Source organism: Triticum urartu, chromosome 6A, assembly GCF_056163025.1.
Source record: "Triticum urartu cultivar PI428250 chromosome 6A, HENAU_Tu73, whole genome shotgun sequence".
In the NCBI taxonomy this organism is placed as follows: Eukaryota; Viridiplantae; Streptophyta; class Magnoliopsida; order Poales; family Poaceae; genus Triticum; species Triticum urartu.
The window spans coordinates 83,360,977-83,377,350 of record NC_141878.1 but is presented as its reverse complement, the minus strand read 5'-3'; the positions used below and the strand labels follow the sequence as shown (position 1 = coordinate 83,377,350).

Genomic DNA, 16,374 nt, shown 5'->3' with positions numbered 1-16,374 from the left:
GTACTAAGTTTCTGGTTAATATAATTCTAGCATGAATAATAAACATTTATCATGAAATAAGGAAATAAATAATAACTTTATTATTGCCTCTAGGGAATATTTCCTTCAGTCTCCCACTTGCACTAGAGTCAATAATCTAGTTCACATTGTCATGTGATTTAACACCAATAGTTCACATCTTTATGTGATTAGTTCACAACTACATGTGACTAACACCCAAAGGGTTTACTAGAGTCGATAGTCTAGTTCACATCGCTATGTGATTAACACCCAAAAAGTACTAAGGTGTGATCATGTTTTGCTTGTGAGAGAAGTTTAGTCAACGAGTCTGCCACATTCAGAGCCGCATGTATTTTGCAAATATTCTATGTCTACAATACTCTGCACGAAGCTAGTATAGTTAATTGCTCCAACTTTCAATATGTATCTGGATTGAGACTCAGAGTCATCCAGATCGGTGTCAAAGCTTGCATCGACGTAACTCTTTATGACAAACTCTTTATCACCTCCAAAACTGAGAAATATTTCCTTAGTCCTCTAAGGATAATTTTGACCGCTGTCCAGTGATCTTCTCCTAGATCAAAATTGTACTCCCTTGCCAAACTCAGGGCATGGTCCACAACATGGCATACTTTATAGAACCTATGGTTGAGGCATAGGGAATGACTTTCATTCTCTCTCTATCTTCTGTCGTGGTCAGGTTTTGAGTCTTACTCAACTTCACACCTTGCAACACAGGCAAGAACTCTTTCTTTGACTATTACATTTTGAACTACTTCAAAAACTTGTCAAGGTATGTACTCATTGAAAAAACTTATCAAGCATCTTGATCTATCTCTATAGATCTTGATGCTCAATATGTAAGCAGCTTCATCGAGGTCTTTCTTTGAAAAAACTCCTTTCAAACACTCCTTTATGCTTTCCAGAAAATTCTACATCATTTTCGATCGTCAATATGTCATTCACATATACTTATCAGAAAGGCTGTAGTGCTGCCACTCACTTTCTTGTAAATACAGGCTTCACCGCAAGTCTGTATAAAACTATATGCTTTGATCACACTATCAAAGCGTACATTCCAACTTCGAGATGCTTTCACCAGTCCATAAATGGATCACTGGTGCTCAGACACTTTGTTAGCATCTTTTGGATTGACAAAACCTTCTGGTTGCATCATATACAACTCTTCTTTAAGAAATCCATGCAGGTTTGACATCCATTTTCCAAATTTCATAAAATGCGGCAATTGCTAAGATAACTCGGACAGACTTTTAAGCATCGATACAAGTGAGAAAATCTCATTGTAGTCAACACCTTGAACTTTTCAAAACATTTTTGTGACAATTCGAGCTTTGTAGATAGTAACACTACTATTAGTGTTCGTCTTCCTCTTGAACATCCATTTATTCTCTATGGTTTGCCGATCATCGGGCAAGTCAACCAAAGTCCACACTTTGTTCTCATACATGGATCCTATCTCAGATTTCATGGCCTCAAGCCATTTCGCAGAATCTGGGCTCATCATCGCTTCCTCATAGTTCGTAGGTTTGTCATGGTCTAGTAACATGATTTCCAGAACAGGATTACCGTACCACTTTGGTGTGGAACGTATTCTGGTTGACCTATGAGGTTCGGTAGTGACTTGATCTGAAGTTTCATGATCATTATCATTAACTTCCTCACTAATCGGTGTAGGCATCACTGGAACTGATTTCTGTGATGAACTACTTTCCAATTCAGGAGAAGGTACAATTACCTTATCAAGTTCTAGTTTCCTCCTACTCACTTCTTTCGAGAGAAACTCCTTCTCTAGAAAGGATCCATTCTTAGCAACGAATATCTTGCCTTCGGATCTGTGATAGAAGGTGTACCCAATAGTTACTTTTGGGTATCCTATGAAGACACACTTCTCCGATTTGGGTTTGAGCTTATCAGGATGAAACTTTTTCACATAAGCATCGCAATCCCAAACTTTAAGAAATGACAGCTTAGGTATCTTGCTAAACCACAGTTCATACGGTGTCGTCTCAATGGATTTAGATGGTGCCCTTTTTAACGTGAATGTAGCTGTCTCTAATGCATAACCCAAAAATGATAGTGGTAAATCGGTAAAAAGGCATCATAGATTGCACTATATCCTATAAAGTACGGTTATGATGTTCGGACACACCATTATAATCACTCAGTTACGTTGTGATGTTTGATAGCACACAAGGTATTCCTCCGGTATCCGGGAGTTGCATAATCTCATAGTCTGAGGAACATGTATAAGTCATGATGAAAGCAGTAGCAATGAAACTATAATGCTCATAATGCTAAGCTAACGAATGGGTCTTGTCCATCACATCATTCTCCTAATGATGTGATCCTGTTCATCAAATGACAACACATTTCTATGGTTAGGAAACATAACCATCTTTGATAAACGAGCTAGTCAAGTAGAGGCATACTAGGGACACTTTGTTTTGTCTATGTATTCACACATGTACTAAGTTTCTGGTTAATACAATTCTAGCATGAATAATAAACATTTATCATGAAATAAGGAAATAAATAATAACTTTATTATTGCCTCTAGGGAATATTTCCTTCAAAGCCAGATCCATTCTCTCCAACTTCAAACACCCAAGCGACCAAGTGAAGATGCAGTACAACGGGCCGACCTTCCTTCGTCCGCCTGTCGTGCCAGAGCTGCACTACCCACTGAGCGTGCTCGTGGAGAGGGAGCTCCGTGTGTGGGCGACTTCAAGGTGGAGGGGGTCCGTTGTGCTCACTCGCGCTTTCCTCAGAGCCGGCTATGCCCACCTCCCACGAGGCTCACCTAGGATGTTCACCCTCAACGACGTTCGTGACTGCGACGGCATCCTCCTACTACTCACGGTCACCTTCACCAACCCGTTTGACGCGCGCGAGCTCCTCGGTCAAGTCTTTTGGTGCGGCTGCGAGTCCATCTTCTTCACGGTGTACAACATCTTCACCAACCACGAGAGCATCTTCCCCACTCCAGGCCAGATGCACTCCCTTCCCTACGATGAGGAGGAGGAGGTGTGAAGTTGAAGATGGTGTTGAAGGGCCGTGCGGCCAAGGTGGAATAAGGAGGTCAACATGAAGATGTTCAAGAAGGGGTGTGAGCCCGGAGTCAAGCTCGTCATGTTTTAGTTTTATTGTTTTTATTTTGTTGCTTTTCTATGTCGTGTGTGTCGTGTCGTGTCGTGTGTGCCGTGTCGTGTCGTGTCCGTGAACTTATCTATGGGTACCCATCTATGTAAGGGTACAGTGTGTTGCATCTTATCTATCCAAGTTATTATGTGTGTTAAAAAATGTTCGTGCCCAAACATATCATTTATTGCCTAAACCAAGTCATGAACTAACATGCAAATTTATTCCCTTTAAATCCTAAACCAAGTGCCACTCTAACCAAAATCATGTGGCAGTGCAAACATACGTTTCAACCCTCCAAAATTTTAGTGCAAAACAAAGGAAAACCACTCTCACGTGGGTGCAAACATTCAGTACAAACAAATGGTCTCACTATGTATACCTTCCTTCCCTACCCATGTCAAAGTCTTTCCGTCTGTCCTAGTGGTTACCAGCGCAGCCCTAAACGCCACAATCCCACGCTGTCCTGGGTTCGAGTCCCCAGCCGCACCAATTTTTTGTGCATTTTCCACCCTTCATTTTTTAGACAAATTATTTTTTTCTCAATGTAATGCCCTTAAAAATGTTCATTAATTTTGGCACCAAGTGTAAACCTCTAGCAGAGCTAAGGCACATTTTCCATGACATTTTGGTCTTTGATTTAAATCATGGTATATTTGAATTGGAGTAATTAAATTGCTATTAAATATTTAACAATTCCAGAAAAATTCTAAAATTAATTGTTTGGCTCTGGAATAATTCAATTAGCTTCCACAAAAAGTTTTAGCATTATGATTTACTGCCTAAATTAAATCAGAATAGTAAACAGAAAACACGGAAGAGAACCCCGGAATGGGCCTAATTGGATGTCGTTGGCCCATTAGCCTAGCCGGCACTTGGCTCTACGCTCTGAATTTGGGCCACAGAGGAACCTTTTTTTTGAAAGAAAGGCAGAGCAGAGAGCTGCATTTCATTGATCAAAAGTTTCTGAATTCCTCATTTCTTCTTCCTTTTTTCAACATATTTAAATGTTGGTCACTTCTTCTATTTTTTCAACATTTAAACAACTTTGACCAACATTTAAACTAGGTGAATTTCTCATACAATTTCAAGTTTACAAATTCCTCCATAATTCATGTCTTTCCATACATTTTCAACATTACAACCAGTGCGATTACCATACCTACAAATGCCCAAAAGTAATTGCAAACGGGTATTGGTATTTTTTCTTGATCTTTAAGCTTCCTAACCTTCCTCTTCAACATCCTAAGCTCAACAGCTAGCTCTCTGTCAGTGCATGCTTCGCCCTCCATCTCTTCTTCCAGAGCTCGTGCTGCGGCCACTGCCATTCGTGGCAGCATGTGCAACCATTCTTCATGCTCTTGTTGCAGTTCATTCATCAGAGTCTTGGCCAGAGCATCGACCCAAAGAAAGAAGTGTTGCGGAACGTAGCAATAATTCCCCTTTTAGGACTCTCCCCTTTTTCTCTTCTCTTGGCGCATGGGCCTCTTGGGGCTGGTGCCCTTGGCCCATATAGGCCAAGGCGCACCCCCTACAGCCCATGTGGCCCTCCGGGGCAGGTGGCCCCACCCGGTGGACCCCTGGGACCCTTCCGGTGGTCCCGGTACAATACCGGTGACCCCGAAACTTGTCCCGATGGCCGAAATAGCACTTCCTATATATAATTCTTTACCTCCGGACCATTCCGGAACTCCTCGTGACGTCCGGGATCTCATCCGGGACTCCGAACAACTTTCGTGTTACCGCATACTAATATCTCTATAACCCTAGCGTCACCGAACCTTAAGTGTGTAGACCCTACGGGTTCGGGAGACATGCAGACATGACCGAGACGTTCTCCGGTCAATAACCAACAGCGGGATCTGGATACCCATGTTGGCTCCCACATGTTCCACGATGATCTCATCGGATCAACCACGATGTCAAGGACTTAATCAATCCCGTATTCAATTCCCTTTGTCTAGCGGTACGATACTTGCCCGAGATTCGATCGTCGGTATCCCGATACCTTGTTCAATCTCGTTACCGGTAAGTCTCTTTACTCGTTCCGTAACACATCATCCCGTGATCAACTCCTTGATCACATTGTGCACATTATGATGATGTCCTACCGAGTGGGCCCAGAGATACCTCTCCGTTTACACGGAGTGACAAATCCCAGTCTCGATTCGTGCCAACCCAACAGACACTTTCGGAGATACCTATAGTGCACCTTTATAGTCACCCAGTTACGTTGTGACGTTTGGTACACCCAAAGCATTCCTACGGTATCCGGGAGTTGCACAATCTCATGGTCTAAGGAAATAATACTTGACATTAGAAAAGCTTTAGCATACGAACTACACGATCTTTGAGCTAAGATTAGGATTGGGTCTTCTCCATCACATCATTCTCCTAATGATGTGATCCCGTTATCAATGACATCTAATGTCCATGGTAAGGAAACCGTAACCATCTATTGATCAACGAGCTAGTCAACTAGAGGCTTACTAGGGACATGGTGTTGTCTATGTATCCACACATGTAGCTGAGTTTCCTATCAATACAATTCTAGCATGGATAATAAACGATTATCATGAACAAGGAAATATAATAATAACTTATTTATTATTGCCTCTAGGGCATATTTCCAACAGTCTCCCACTTGCACTAGAGTCAATAATCTAGTTCACATCGTCATGTGATTAACACTCACAGGTCACATCGCCATGTAACCAACATCCAAAGAGTTTACTAGATTCAATAATCTAGTTCACATCACTATGTGATTAACACTCAATGAGTTCTGGGTTTGATCATGTTGCTTGTGAGAGAGGTTTTAGTCAACGGGTCTAAACCTTTCAGATCCGTGTGTGCTTTACAAATCTTTATGTCATCTCCCAGATGCAGCTACCACGTTCTATTTGGAGCTTTTCCAAATAACTGTTCTACTTGGAGCTATTCTAAATTGTTGCTCCATTATATGTATCCGGTATCTCTACTCAGAGCTATCCGGATAGGTGCTAAGCTTGCATCGACGTAACCCTTTACAACGAACTCTTTTGCCACCTCCATAATCGAGAAAATTCCTTAGTCCACTAGTTGCTAAGAATAACTTTGACCGCTGTCCTGTGATCCATTCTTGGATCACTCTTGTACCCCTTGACTGACTCAAGGCAAGACACACTTCAGGTGTGGTACACAGCATAGCATACTATAGAGCCTACGTCTTAAGCATAGGGGACAACCTTCGTCCTTTCTCTCTATTCTGCCGTGGTCGAGCTTTAAGTCTTAACTTCATACCTTACAACTCAGGCAAGAACTCCTTCTTTGACTGGTCCATCTTGAACACCTTCAAGATTATGTCAAGGTATGTGCTCATTTGAAAGTACCATTAAGCGTTTTGATATATCCTTATAGATCTTGATGCTCAATGTTCAAGTAGCTTAATCCAGGCTTTCCATTGAAAAACACTTTCCAAATAACCCTATATGCTTTCCAGAAATTCTACATCATTTCTGATCCATAACATATACTCATCAGAAATTCTATAGTGCTCCCACTCACTTCTTTGGAAATACAAGTTTCTCATAAACTTTGTATAAACCCAAAATCTTTGATCATCATCAAAGCATACATTCCAACTCCGAGATGCTTACTCCAGTCCTTAGAAGGATTGTTGGAGCTTTGCATACTTATTAGCATCTTTCAGGATTGACAAAAACCTTCCGGTTGTATCATATACAACCTTTCCTCAAGAAAATCGTCGAGGAAACAATGTTTTGACATCCTATCTGCAAGATTTCATAAATAATGCAGTAATCGCTAATATAATTCCAACAGACTCTTAGCATCTCTACGAGTGAGAAAGTCTCACCGTAGTCAACTCCTTGAACTTGTCGGGAAACACCTTAACGACAAGTCGAGCTTTCTTAATGGTGACACTTACCATCATTGTCTGTCTTCCTTTTAAAATCCATCTGTACTCAAGAGCCTTACGACCATCAAGTAGTTCTTCCAAAGTCTACACTTTGTTTTCATACATGGATCCTCTCTCGGATTATATGGCCTCGAGCCATTTATCGGAATCCGGGCCCACCATCGCTTCTCCATAGCTCGTAGGTTCATTGTTGTCTAGCAACATGACTTCCAAGACAGGATTACGTACCACTCTGAAGTAGTACGCATCCTTGTCATCCCACGAGGTCTGGTAGTGACTTGATCTGAAGTTTCATGATCACTATCACAAGCTTCCACTTCAATTGGTGTAGGCGCCACAGGAACAACTTCCTATGCCCTGCCACACACTAGTTGAAGAGACGGTTCAATAACCTCATCAAGTCTCCACCATCCTCCCACTCAATTCTTTCGAGAGAAACTTTTCCTCGAGAAAGGACCCGATTCTAGAAACAATCCCTTATTGCTTTCGAATCTGAGACAGGAGGTATACCCAACTGTTCTGGGTGTCCTATGAAGATGCATTTATCCTCTTTGGGTTCGAGCTTATCAGCCTGAAACTTTTTCACATAAGCGTCGCAGCCCCAAACTTTTAAGAAATGACAGCTTAGGTTTCCCTAAACCATAGTTCATACGGTGTCATCTCATCGGAATTACGTGGTGCCCTATTTAAAGTGAATGTGGTTGTCTCTAATGCCTAACCCATAAACTATCGTGGTAATTCGATAAGAGACATCATGTTATGCATCATATCCAATAGGGTGCAGTTATGATGTTCGGACACACCATCACACTATGGTGTTCCAGGCTGTATTAGTTGTGAAACAATTTCCACAATGTCTTAATTCTGTGCCAAACTCGTAATTCAGATATTCATCTCTATGATCATATCATAGATATTTTATCCTCTTGTCACGACGATCTTTCAACTTCACCCTGAAATTACTTGAACCTTTCAATAATTCAGACGCGTGATTCATCAAGTAAATATACTCAATATCTACTCAAATCATCTGTGAAGTAAGAACATAACGATATCCACTACACGCCTCAACACTCATTGGACTGCACACATCAAAATGTATTTCTTCCAACAAGTTGCTTTCTAGTTCCATTTTACTGAAAACGAGGCTTTCAGTCATCTTGCCCATGTCGTATGATTTGCATGTCTCAAGTGATTCAAAACCAAGTGAGTCCAAACGATCCATTTGCATAGAGTTTCTTCATGCATATCTACCAACAAACATGGTTCGCATGTCTGAATCCTTTCAAAAATGAGTGAGTCCAAAGATCCATCAACATGGAGCTTCTTCATGCGTTTTATACCGATATGACTTACGTGGCAGTGCCACAAGTAGGTGGTACTATCATTACTATCTTTTGGCATGAACATGTGTAACACTACGATCGAGATTCAATAAACCATTCATTTCAGGTGTAAGACCATTGAAGGTATTATTCAAATAAACAGAGTAACCATTATTCTCCTTAAATGAGTAACCGTATTGCGGTAGACGTAATCCAATCATGTCTATGCTCAACGCAAACACCAAATAACAATTATTTAGGTTTAACACCAATCTCAATGGTAGAGGGAGCGTGCGATGCTTGATCATGTCAACATTGGGAACACTTCCAACACATATCGTCAGCTCACCTTTAGCTAGTCTCCGTTTATTCCGTAGCTTTTATTTCGAGTTACTAACACTTAGCAACCGAACCGGTATCTAATACCCTGGTGCTACTAGGAGTACTAGTAAAGTACACATCAACACCATGTATATCCAATATACTTCTATCGACCTTGCCAGCCTTCTCATCTACCAAGTATCTAGGGTAATTCTGCTCCAGTGGCTGTTCCCCTTATTACAGAAGCACTCAGTCTCGGGTTTGGGTTCAACCTTGGGTTTCTTCACTAGAGCAGCAGCTGAATTGCCGTTTCATGAAGTATCCCTTTGTGCCCTTGCCCTTCTTGGAACTAGTGGTTTCACCAACCATCAACAATTGATGCTCCTTCTTGATTTCTACTTTTGTGGTGTCAAACATCGCGAATATCTCAAGGATCATCATATATGTCCCTGATATATTATAGTTCATCACGAAGCTCTAGCAGGTTGGTGGTAATGACTTCGGAGAACTACCACTATTTCATTTGGAAGATCAACTCCCACTTGATTCAAGCGATTGTTGTACTCAGACAATCTGAGCACAAGCTCAACAATTGAGCTTTTCTCCCTTAGTTTGCAGGCTAAGAAAATCGTCGGAGGTCTTATACCTCTTGACGTGGGCACGAGCCTGAAATCCCAATTTCAGCCCTCGAAACATCTCATATGTTTCGCGATGTTTCAAAACCGTCTTCGGTGCCTCAACTCTAAGTCGTTTAACTGAACTATCACGTAGTTATCAAAATGTGTATGTCAGATGTTCGCAACATCCACAGACAACTTTCGAGGTTTAGCACACTGAGCGGTGCATTAAGGACATAAGCCTTCTATGAAGCAATGAGGACAATCCTCAGTTTACGGACCTAGTCCGCATAATTGCTACTATCAACTTTCAACTAAATTTTCTCTAGGAACATATCTAAACAGTAGAACTGAAGCGCGAGCTATGACATAATTTGCAAAGATCTTTTGACTATGTTCAGGATAATTAAGTTCATCTTATGAACTCTCACTCAGATAGACATCCCTCTAGTCATCTAAGTGATTACATGATCCGAGTCAACTAGGCCGTGTCTGATCATCACGTGAGACGGACTAGTCATCATCGGTGAACATCTTCATGTTGATCGTATCTACCATACGACTCATGCTCGACCTTTCGGTCTTCTGTGTTCCGAGGCCATGTCTATGCACATGCTAGGCTCGTCAAGTTAACCCTAAGTGTTTTGCATGTGTAAAACTGTCTTACACCCATTGTATGTGAACGTAAGGATCTATCACACCCGATCATCACGTGGTGCTTCGAAACGACGAACTTTAGCAACGGTGCACAGTTAGGGGAGAACGCATTCTTGAAATTGTAATGAGGGATCATCTTATTTACTACCGTCGTTCTAAGTAAACAAGATGCAAAAACATGATAAACATCACATGCAATCAAATAGTAGTGACATGATATGGCCAATATCATATAGCTCCTTTGATCTCCATCTTGGGGCTCCATGATCATCTTGTCACCGGCATGACACCATGATCTCCATCATCATGATCTCCATCATCGTGTCTTCTTGAAGTTGTCTCGTCATCTATTACTTCTACTACTAAGGCTAACGCTTTAGCAATAAAGTAAAGTAATTACATGACGTTTAAGTTGACACGCAGGTCATAAATAAATAAAGACAACTCCTATGGCTCCTGCCGGTTGTCATACTCATCGACATGCAAGTCGTGATACCTATTACAAGAACATGATCAATCTCATACATCACATATATCATTCATCACATCCTTTTGGCCATATCACATCACATAGCACACCCTGCAAAAACAAGTTAGACGTCCTCTAATTGTTGTTTGCATGTTTTACGTGGCTGCTATGGGTTTCTAGCAAGAACGTTTCTTACCTACGAAAAACCACAACGTGATATGCCAATTGCTATTTACCCTTCATAAGGACCCTTTTCATTGAATCCGATCCGATTAAAGTGGGAGAGACAGACACCCGCTAGCCACCTTATGCAACTAGTGCATGTCAGTCGGTGGAACCAGTCTCACGTAAGAGTACGTGTAAGGTCGGTCCGGGCCGCTTCATCCCACGATGCCGCCGAATCAAGATTGGATTAGTAACGGTAAGCATATTGAACAAAATCAACGCCCACAACTACTTTGTGTTCTACTCGTGCATAGAAACTACGCATAGACCTAGCTCATGACGCCACTGTTGCGGAACGTAGAAATAATTTAAAATTTTCCTACGTGTCACCAAGATCAATCTATGAAGTTATCTAGCAACGAGGGAGGAGTGGATCTACATACCCTTGTAGATCGCGCGCGGAAGCATTCAAGAGAACGGGGTTGATGGAGTCGTACTCGTCGTGATCCAAATCACCGATGATCCTAGCGCCGAACGGACGGCACCTCCGCGTTCAACACACGTACGGAGCAGCGACGTCTCCTCCTTCTTGATCCAGCAAGGGGGGAGGAGAGGTTGATGGAGATCCAGCAGCACGACGGCGTGGTGGAAGTAGCGGGATTCCAACAGGGCTTCGCTAAGCGCTGCGGGAGGAGGGAGATGTGTCACGGGAGGGAGAGGGAGGCGCCAGGCCCTAGGTATGGTTGCTCCTCCTTTTCCCCACTATATATAGGGCCAAGGGAGAGGGGGGAGGCGCAGCCCTTGCCCCTTCCTCCAAGGAAGGGTGCGGCCAAGGGGGGGGAGGAGTCCATCCTCCCCAAGGCACCTCGGAGGTGCCTTCCCCTTTTAGGACTCTCCCCTTTTTCTCTTCTCTTGGCGCATGGGCCTCTTGGGGCTGGTGCCCTTGGCCCATATAGGCCAAGGCGCACCCCCTACAGCCCATGTGGCCCTCCGGGGCAGGTGGCCCCACCCGGTGGACCCCTGGGACCCTTCCGGTGGTCCCGGTACAATACCGGTGACCCCGAAACTTGTCCCGATGGCCGAAATAGCACTTCCTATATATAATTCTTTACCTCCGGACCATTCCGGAACTCCTCGTGATGTCCGAGATCTCATCCGGGACTCCGAAAAACTTTCGTGTTACCGCATACTAATATCTCTATAACCCTAGCGTCACCGAACCTTAAGTGTGTAGACCCTACGGGTTCGGGAGACATGCAGACATGACCGAGACGTTCTCCGGTCAATAACCAACAGCGGGATCTGGATACCCATGTTGGCTCCCACATGTTCCACGATGATCTCATCGGATCAACCACGATGTCAAGGACTTAATCAATCCCGTATTCAATTCCCTTTGTCTAGCGGTACGATACTTGCCCGAGATTCGATCGTCGGTATCCCGATACCTTGTTCAATCTCGTTACCAGTAAGTCTCTTTACTCGTTCCGTAACACATCATCCCGTGATCAACTCCTTGATCACATTGTGCACATTATGATGATGTCCTACCGAGTGGGCCCAGAGATACCTCTCCGTTTACACGGAGTGACAAATCCCAGTCTCGATTCGTGCCAACCCAACAGACACTTTCGGAGATACCTATAGTGCACCTTTATAGTCACCCAGTTACGTTGTGACGTTTGGTACACCCAAAGCATTCCTACGGTATCCGGGAGTTGCACAATCTCATGGTCTAAGGACATGATACTTGACATTAGAAAAGCTTTAGCATACGAACTACACGATCTTTGAGCTAAGCTTAGGATTGGGTCTTCTCCATCACATCATTCTCCTAATGATGTGATCCCGTTATCAATGACATCTAATGTCCATGGTAAGGAAACCGTAACCATCTATTGATCAACGAGCTAGTCAACTAGAGGCTTACTAGGGACATGGTGTTGTCTATGTATCCACACATGTATCTGAGTTTCCTATCAATACAATTCTAGCATGGATAATAAACGATTATCATGAACAAGGAAATATAATAATAACTTATTTATTATTGCCTCTAGGGCATATTTCCAACAAGAAGCATGTCACCTGCATGAACGCCAAACAGATCAACCCATTGCTCAAAGATCCCGACCACGAAAATGGTGCAATTGCCCCGATTCTTACCCCATTCTCGCTGCACATGTAGAACAGACGATTCTGGTTCCTCGGTGTGTGAGAAACCCTCTGATCAACGCCCTCCCAGCACTGCGGACAGACAAAGATAGGCATGTCCACATGCGCCCGGCTCTGCATCCGCGAGGTGGCGCGGGAGCTTGAGGAAGAAATGGAGCTCGAAGCCAAAGGGGATCTCAACGCCGCCGCGCCCTCCATAGCTAGCTTCCCACCGCCGTGCTCTCTCTCTCTCCGTGGTCACCACCATGCTCTCTATCGCCGTGGTCACTGCCGCTATCTGTCACCCGCTTATATAGCACACCCGCAACGACTCTCTGCTCAAGGGCTCTCTGTTGGGTCCCACAAGCCACGCGTGCAACGGTCTGATCGTCTACGGCGTCTCTGTCGCCTAGTCCCACCTATAAGGGCCGAGTCAAAAGGTTGACCTGACAGAGACGGCAGAGTTCACAGAACGAGTTGGTGCGCACGGACTAGGGGCAAAACTGAGCACGATTCGCATCTGAGGGCAAAACTGAGCACATGGACACCACTAAGGGCAAAAGGATAATTAACCCTTAGATATGTGGGTGGACCGATGCTTAGGTGTTATTCTTACTTGAACCAACCTCCTACTTATGATTAACCCCCTCGCAAGCATCCGTAACTACGAGAAAAGTATTAAGATATTAAGAATAAATTCTAACATAGCACAAAACTTTTGGATCCAATCGGTCCCTTACGGAATATCACATAAACTAGTGTTTAAGCTTCTGTCACTCTCGCAACCCATCATCTAATTACTACTCCACAATGCATTCCCTTAGGCCCAAATATGGTGAAGTGTCATGTAGTCGACGTTCACATGACACCACTAAGGGGATCACAACATACATACCATCAAAATATCGAACATATATCAAGTTCACATGATTACTTGCAACAAGATTTCTTCCGTGACCTCAAGAACAAAAGTAACTACTCACAAATGATAATCATGCTTAAGATTAGAGGGGTATTAAATAGCATATTGGATCTAAACATATAATCTTCCATCAAATAAACCATATAGTAATCAACTAAAAGATGTAATCAACACTACTAGTCACCCACAAGTACCAATCTATAGTTCCGGTACAAAGATTGAACACAAGAGATGAACTAGGGTATGAGATGAGATGGTGCTGTTGAAGATGTTGATGGAGATAGCCCTCCCCAAGATGGGAGAGTTGTTGGTGATGATGATGACAATGATTTTCCCCTCTGGGAGGGAAGTTCCCCTGGCGGAATCGCTTCGTCGGAGGGAAAAAGTGCTCCTGCCCAAGTTCCGCCTCGAGATAGCGGCGCTTAGTCTCGAAAGTTTTCTCCTTATTTTTTCTAGGTCAAAATGACTTATATACCAGAAGATGAGCAGCGGAGGTGGGCTGGGCTGAGCACAACCCACCAGGGCGTGCCCTAGTGTCTTGTGCTCACCAGGTGGCCCCCCTCCGGTAGTTATTTGCTCCATCATTTCTTATTTATTCCATAAAATTCCTCGTGAAGTTTCAGCTCATTTGGAGTTGTGCAGAATAGGTAGTCTGACGTTGCTTTTTCAGGTCTAGATTTCTAGCTGCCGGAATTCTCCCTCTTTGTGTGAACTTTGCATATTATGAGAGAAAAGGCATTAGAGTTACTCCAAAAAGCATTATCATGCATAAAACAATATAAATAACAGTAGGTAAACATGATGCAAAATGGGCGTATCAGTGTACAAGTTCATGAGCAACGGCTCGATGGCCGACCTGCTGTTCAGGGGTGCTGCCTCGACGCCTCCGTGGTCTGACCGCCTTGGCATCACGCTCGATGTAGCCTGGGGTCTGCACTACCTCTACGATGAGCTCAGCAGTCGCGTGATCCACTGTGACATCAAGCCGCAGAACATCCTCATAGACGCGGCCGGCACGACAAAGATCGTCGGCTTTGGGCTCGCTAAATTGCTCCAACCTGATCAGACACACACTTTCACTGGTGTCCGCGGCGCGCGTGGGTACCTGGCCCCCGAGTGGTACATGGGCATGGGCCTTGTCACAGCGAAGGTTGATGTGTACAGCTACGGCGTGGTGCTGCTCGAGATCATGACGTGCAGGAGGAGCATGGAAATGGAGGAGGTCGGCGAGGAACAAACCCACATGGAGCTGGTGTATGAGTGCCCTACTGAAGGGTGAGGTGAAGAGGGCCATGAAAAGCAAGGAGGAGGTCGATACGGTGGCCGTGGAGCGGGTGGTGAAGGTTGGGCTCTTGTGTGTGAAGGAGAGCCTGAGTCGAGGCCGTCCATCAAAACCGCCATCTTAATGCTAGAAGGACATCTAGACGTACCATTTCCTTCGCCCCCGGCTTCCTAGCTAGTGATCAACTTCCATATATATCACCCAGGTCACTGGGAACATGATGAACAACTCGGATATCAAATGCAGATGCCGTTAAAATCGGTGGAGTCCAAAAAATGGTACAAAATACAACAAACACGGTATACTATTAATTTTGAACATTTTTTCTGAAAAAGGGATATATTAAACCCTCAAGGAAACAAGAAATTTTGGTTTGCTAAGCGTTAAGAAGCATGTAGGAAGGCGAGAAAGCTCCTTCGCGGATGCGCTATTGGAACTCTCGATCGAGCATCACACGTTGGTCGTTGTCCTGCTTCCATGTATTGGCGATCCAAAATTCTCTCCCCCCATGAATTCTAATGGTGTTGCAAACTCGATTCGCCATTCTTCATGTCCCGGCAAAATTTTGGGATCAAAAGCTTTTATGATGCATCATGACAGCTTATGTGATCATGCATAATAGAATCATAGAAGACGAGCGAGGTCAGCGAGAGGACTTTCAATATGAGAATGAGAGCAGGAAAAGTTACATAGCTCATGTGAGCCCAAGAAGGGATGTACATCATCTTTAGATATTTCTTCAAGTGCATGGACAGATTGAAGACCGTGTGAGGCATGAACAACTTTGTGATGACCTTGTGGAGTACTTGTGGGAGCTACATGGGCGTTGAACTTCTTCATGATTACTTTGAAATTATGATGAATTATAAGTGTTTGAGAAAAACAATATTTGATTTCTTTTGATGACAATTGGTTTTGTATATGTATGTATGCACTAGTATAGAGAGAAACAGGAAAAACAAATTACAGAGAGATGTTTATAAGGAGACCGCTACAGCCGCCCACCTTCTCTCCCAATAAATTTATTGTGAGAGCCCCTAAACACACTTATTAGGAGAGAATTTTGAGGAGACTGCTGGAGATGCTCTTGGTGATTTGTTGGTAAAAGTTTTATATGTACGAATTGTTTATCACATTATTACCCCACTGATCACATTATATATGATGTCTTGCGGGTAGGACTTGGGAGAAACCTTATTGTTGTGACCATGTGAAATTGAATAAAGTTTAATATTTTCGGTGTTGTTATTCCCTAGTGGTGTTGTGCGAGCATGGATTGCATATCAATTCATCTTTATGGGCCTAGAGGACAGCATTATGTGATAAATTTGCTTGGGATGAATGGCTGGAGTGACAGATATTATCGTGTCCTGAGTTTGTGAAG

General features: G+C 43.4%; 1 pseudogene; it reads left to right on the top strand.

Annotated features, from left to right (window-relative positions):
- LOC125516569 (G-type lectin S-receptor-like serine/threonine-protein kinase LECRK1) overlaps positions 1-15,164 on the top strand; it is a 71,668-nt pseudogene extending 56,504 nt beyond the window's left edge.
- The last annotated feature ends 1,210 nt before the right edge of the window (positions 15,165-16,374 follow it).